This window comes from Cervus canadensis, chromosome 3 (assembly GCF_019320065.1).
Source record: "Cervus canadensis isolate Bull #8, Minnesota chromosome 3, ASM1932006v1, whole genome shotgun sequence".
Taxonomy (NCBI): domain Eukaryota; kingdom Metazoa; phylum Chordata; class Mammalia; order Artiodactyla; family Cervidae; genus Cervus; species Cervus canadensis.
The window spans coordinates 73,018,606-73,024,769 of NC_057388.1; the positions used below are offsets into that span (position 1 = coordinate 73,018,606).

General features: G+C 41.6%; 1 non-coding gene across 1 annotated transcript; it reads right to left on the reverse strand.

Moving 5' to 3' along the window:
* Positions 1 to 228: 228 nt before the first annotated feature.
* Positions 229 to 336, reverse strand: LOC122438981. Its single transcript, XR_006268725.1, has one exon. It is a non-coding gene; the product is annotated as a U6 spliceosomal RNA (small nuclear RNA).
* Between the last annotated feature and the right edge of the window lie 5,828 nt (positions 337 to 6,164).

The window sequence follows — 6,164 nt, forward strand, 5'->3', positions numbered from 1 at the left end:
TGGACCTAGGGTATCTCCTCATGGCTGCTTGCTCCAGCACCACGCAGCTGCCATGTTCTAGCTATTGTAAATAGTGCTGCAATGAACAATGGAATACATGTGTCTTTTTCAGTTTTGGCTTCCTCAGGGTATATGCCTAGGGGTGGGATTGCTGGGTCATATGGTGGTTTTATTCCTAGTTTTTAAAGGAATCTCCATACCATCTTTCATAGTGGCTCTATCAACTTTAAAAATATGGAATGCTTCACGAATTTGTGTTATCATCCTTGCACAGGGGCCATACTAATCTTCTGTGTATCATTCCAATTTTAGTATATGTGCTGCTGAAGTGAGCACTAGAAACATGTTTATTATGTGTTCTTAATTGGGAAAGATTAAAGGCAGGAGGAGAAGGGGACGACAGAGGAGGAGATGGTTAGATGGCATCACCGACTCAATGGGCATGAGTTTGGGTAAACTCTGGGAGTTGGTGATGGGCAGGGAGGCCTGGCACGCTGCGGTTCATGCGGTTGCAAAGAGTCGGACACGACTGAGCAACTGAACTGAACTGAAACAGGTCTGTACATTCTTTGCAGAATGAGTATAACTTTCATTAAATGACTATCACTTTTCTCATTGCAGCAGTAAGTAGCATTCTTAGAAACAGCTAGATTACAAGTTTTCTTAAACACTTCTCTACATGAATTACAGATGGTTATAACTTCCAGTCAATGATATAACACTGTTCTTAATGCAGGAAATAAGTAGTTCTCTGAAGCATTTTTATAACAAGTGTCTTTAAACATTTCTCTAAATGCATTGCAGATGGGTGCCACTTCCATTCACTTGGAAAATCAGAGTGTTTTCACTAACCACTAAATTCGATTAGGATTAATTATAACTGGCTGCAGTTGCTGACTGACAGTGCACTCCGAGAGAAAATTAAGACCATCATAAGCTTCTCTGTGCTTTGGGCAAGCAGCTCTCTTAGATAGTTAGATCTCAGGAAGAATTCGAAGGAACCCAGATTTTGCATCTGTCCATACATAGAAAAGCACTAAAATCATTCATTTGAGATGTCTGTTCTTTGTGACTAGCAGTAATCTTTTAGCAAGATGTGTGCTAGACTCTGGGCTTCCCAGGTGGCACTAGTGGTAGAACCCGCCTGCCAATGCAGGAGACGTAAGAGATGGGGGTTCAATCCCTGGGTCAGGAAGATCCCTGGAGGAGGGCATGGGAGCCCACTCCAGTATTCTTCCCTGGAAAATCCCATGGACAGAAGAGCCTGGCGGGCTATAGTCCATAGGGTCACAAAGAGTCAGACACGACTGAAGTGTCTTAACATGCACACACATGCTAGACTCTAAGTGTCCCATAGCCAAAAATCACATATAAGCTAGCTTCCCTCCATAGCTCTTCAGAGCAGTTCCCCCAGAACTACTGGGAGGCTGTCTCCTGGGCTATCATCCCCAGTAAGTTCCCTGAATAAAACTTAAACTCACAACTCTTTTCTTTTTCTTGGCAGCACAGCATGTGGGATCTTACTTCTCTGACCAGGGATCAAACTTGTACCTTTGAATTGGAAGTGCAGAGTTTTAACCACTGGACTGCCAGGGAATTCCCTTAAACTCACAACGCTTATGTTGTGCATTTTTTCTTTAAGTTGATGTGCTGATAAAACAGTGTTGTAAGGCAGCATGCAAGTAGGATTCTTAGAAACATCTTTTTAACTGGTGTTCAGAAAGACTCCTGGACTGCGTTTGAGAATGCGTACAATGTCTTTTCATCGGCAGGGCACTGTTTTCAATACAGCATGCAGTAGTGTTCCTGGAAACATCTTTATGACAAGTGTCCCTAAAAAGTTCTATTCATACAGTGTGGAATGTGTGTAACATTTGTTTTCTTTTTTTCGTTGTAATTAATTATTTTATTTAAAAAAATTGAGGTATAGTTGACTTACAGTGTTGTACTAATTTCTGCTGTATAGAAGTGATTTACTTATATACATATATACATTCTTTTTTATAACATTCACTTCCTGATATGACTTTTGCCAATGCAGAAAGCAAATTGTGTGCTTAGGACAATCTTTCCAAAATTGTTCTTAATTCCATCCATGCCTTAATGAATGGGCATAATGTCAATCACTGATGTAGTATTGCTCTCAAGTCGCCTACCAAGCATTGTTTTTAGACATATCTTTATTTCATGTAGTTTTAAACACTTCTTGACATGCATTGCAGAAATGGTGCCATTTCCATTCACCCAGGAAACACTGTCAACTTGGCAAGCAAGTAGCATCCTTAGAAACACCTTTATTACAAGGGCTCTCAAAACCTCTCCACATGCCTTGCAAAAGGAGTGCCCCTCCTTCCATGGATATATTACTTTTCTCCACACAGAATGTGTTAATAAGTGGTGTTTCAGAAATGATCTTATTACAGTGTTTAAAACACTTTTGTACATGCTTTATAGAACTAGTATAACCTCCTTTGACTGATATAAAACTGTTTTAAACACAGCAAACAAGTGTTTCTAGAAAGCGTTTTTATTACAATTGGCCTTAAACACTTCTCTACATGAGTTGCAGAATGGGTGACAGGTCCTTTCTTGCGTATAAACAGTGTTTTCAATACAGCATCAGGTGGCATTTTTAGAAATGTCTTCTCATTCGTGTTCTTTCACTTGTCAACATGCGCTGCAGCGTGGGTGCGTCTTCCATTCACTGATACATAACACAGTTCCCTCTGCAGCCAGCAAACAGCATTCACAGTAACACCTATTTACTTTATTATAGCTATTAAACATTTTTTACATGATTTGCTGAATAGGTATAAATTCCACTAAATGATATAATACTGTTCTCAACACAGCAAATAAGGATTGTTACCAGACACAGCTTTATTACAAATATGCTTGTAAATTTCTCTACATGCATTGCCACATGGGTATCACTACCATTCACTATTTTAACACTGTTCTCAATGTAGCCACAAGTAGCACTCTTAGAAACATCTTTATTACAAGTGTTCCTTTTTTTTTTTGGATAGCTATTATTGCCTTAGATGCTTCTTTAAAAATTGAAGTATAGTTGATTTATAATGTTGTATGTTTCAGGTGTACAACAAAGTGATTCACTCATACATACACATACATCTATTTTTTCCGGCTTGTTTTCCCTTATAGGTTTTATTACAAGATACTGAGTGTAGTTCCCTGTGCTCTACAGTAAGTCCTTGTTGTTTATCCATTAGACGTTAAATGTTTATCCACATTATGCAGTGTGTGTGTGAATGTTAACCCTCAGCTCCTAATTTATCTCTGCCCCTACTTTGGTAATCACAAGTTTGTTTTCTATGACTATGAGTGGATCTATTTCTGTTTTATATGTAAGTTTCATTTGCATAATTTTTTTAGATTCTACATATGTGTTATCATATGATATTTGTTTTTGTCTGGCTTACTTCACTTAGTATGATCATCTCTGGGTCCATCCATGTGGTTGCAAATGGCATTATTTCATTCTTATGGCTGAGTAATGTTCCATTGTATATATGTACCACATGTTTATTCATCTGTTGATGGATACGTAGGTTGCTTCCATGTTTTGGCTATTGTAAATAGTGCTGCTGTGAACAAATAAAGCACATGTATATTTTTGAATTATGGTTTTCTCTGGATATATGCCCAGGAGTGGGATTGCTGGATCATATAATAGTTCTGTTTTTAGTTTTTAAAGGAACCACCATACTGTTCTCCATAGTGGTATCAATGTTCTTAAACACACCTCTTCATGCCTTGTAGATGGTGCCCACTCCCATTCACCAGTGTACACTGTTCTCAATAAAGAAAGCAAGTACCGTTCTTGAGAAACATCTTTTTTTTTTGCAAATGTTCTCAAATACTTCTCTCAATGCATTGAGAAATGTGCACCACTTCCATTTACTGTTACAACTGTGGTCACAGCAGCCAGAAAAAAATGTACTTAGGAACATCTGTATTACAGGTATTCTTAGCACTTCACATGCATCGCAAAACCTGTTCCATTCTCACATATAACTCTGTACTCAATGCAGCAGCAAGTAGTTTCTTAGAAAAATCTTTATTATAAGCATTCCCAAACATTTCTGTACATGCAGTGCAGAATGGGCATAACCTCCATTCACTGATATAATGCTGTTCTCAATGCAGCAAGTGTTAGTGTTTTGAAAAATTGCTTTAAGACAAGTGTATTTAAACACTTCTGTATATGCACTGTTGATGCCTAGAACTGCCACTCACTGATAGAAACTGTTCTCAACTCAGCAAGCAAATTGCAGTTTTAGAAACATCTGTATTATTATAATTGTTCTTAAACTCATCTCTCTATGCATTGGAGAAAGGTTATAAGCTTCATTCACTCACATAACAGTATCCTCAATGCTGCAAGCAAGCAGTTCTCAGAGAGGTTTTTATTACAAGTGTTCTAGGTGGTGTGGAGCATCTCTTTTTTCTCTCCCTTTTAATTAACAACTATTTGGATATCCTTAACCAAACAGAAGTGCCTCTGCACATCACATTGTACCTGGATATCCAGGAAGTTCTTACATATCAGATCTCAGTCATGGAATCCAAGGAGTTGGCAAGCCACCCCTACCCCTATGCCCTGGGATTGGGTAAGAGGGGAGCTGGTTAGTACAGAACTAGGTGGTTACTCATGGGCAATAAAGAATTTGAGGAGGGCCAGGGTGGCTCAGTTGGTAAAGAATCCGCCTGCAAGGCAGGAGACCCAGCTTTGATCCCTGCGTTGGGAAGATCCCTGGAGAAAGGAATGGCAACCCACTCCAGTATTCTTGCCTGGAGAATTCCATGGACAGAGGAGCCTGGTGGGCTTCAGTCCATGGGGTCGCAAAAAGTCAGACATGACTGAGCGACTAAAAAAAGTCTGTGTAAGGGGAGAACTATGTCATGCCATCAGCGTGAGGTAGAGTTTGGAAGCAGAGGAAAGGGTAGCACTTGCCAAGGGAGCCTCCTTCCCTACGGCAAAGATGTAACAGGCTGGGCTTCCCGCAGCAGCAATGTCTCAGGCAGAGTAGTTTGAAAGCAGCCTCTTGATGGAGGACAGGTGAAGTGAAAACAGTGAGTGACTGCCTGGCTCCTCCTGCTGGGCAGGTTATGCTTGGAGGACCTTATTTCTCTCCAGCAGCACTGCATTTTCTGAGGCAGGACCTCCATGATGGGGAAGGGAGAAGAAAGGAAGCACGTGGTAACATCTGTGGGCTTTAAACATGCGCAGGTCCTGCCGGCTGCTTTAGGACTTCAGCAGGACCACCCACAAGCCTCTGGGGAGTATCCACTGGAAGATCTCCCCCTGGCCCCGCTGGCGTCTCAAAGCTCCAAGTGCTAAACCCACACGTCTCTCCCCCTAGCCCCCGCCCTCAACCCTGCAGCCAGCTCCTCCCGTGTGCTCCCAAGTGTGGCAGTGAGAACAGGTTAGGTAATCTGAATACTCAGAAAGATGGACCAGGGTCCACGGACAAGTGAGAATCAGCAAACTGAGGCTACAGTGCCACCTTCTGGAAGACAAAAGAGAGGTTTCCTGCAGGCAGCGTGCGGAGTTATGAGAACAAGAGGAAACAGAAGGAAGAATTCTACCCCAGGAGAGGACGAGAGTGGAGCAAGTCTACCCCTTAGAAACCTGGGATCCCTGGAGAAGCAACACCAAAGAACACTACCTCATCAAAGATAACCAGTAAAGAGACTTCAAACGCTAAAGCAGCAATACAGAAACACAAAGAACTTTAAAAGTCGAGGAAATACGCCATCACCAAAAGTTATCAACAGTTCTCCAAGAGCTGAGCCCAAAGTCCCAGCACACTGCAATCTATCTGATACAGAATTCAAAATAGTGGTACTGAAGAAATTCAGTAAGCTACAAAAAGAATTAAAACAGCTCAGTAGGACTTCCCTGGTGGTGTGGTGGATGGGAACCCACCTGCCAATGCAGGGAACATGAGTTTGATCCCTGGTCCAGGAAGATTCTACATGCTGAGGAGCAACTAAGCCTATATGCCACAACTACTGAGCTTGCACTCTAGAGCCCACAAGCCGCAACTACTGAAGCCCATGTGCCTAGAGTCTGTGCTCCACAGGAGAAGCCACCACAATGAGAAGCCCACACACTGCAGTCAAGAGTAGCCCTTGCT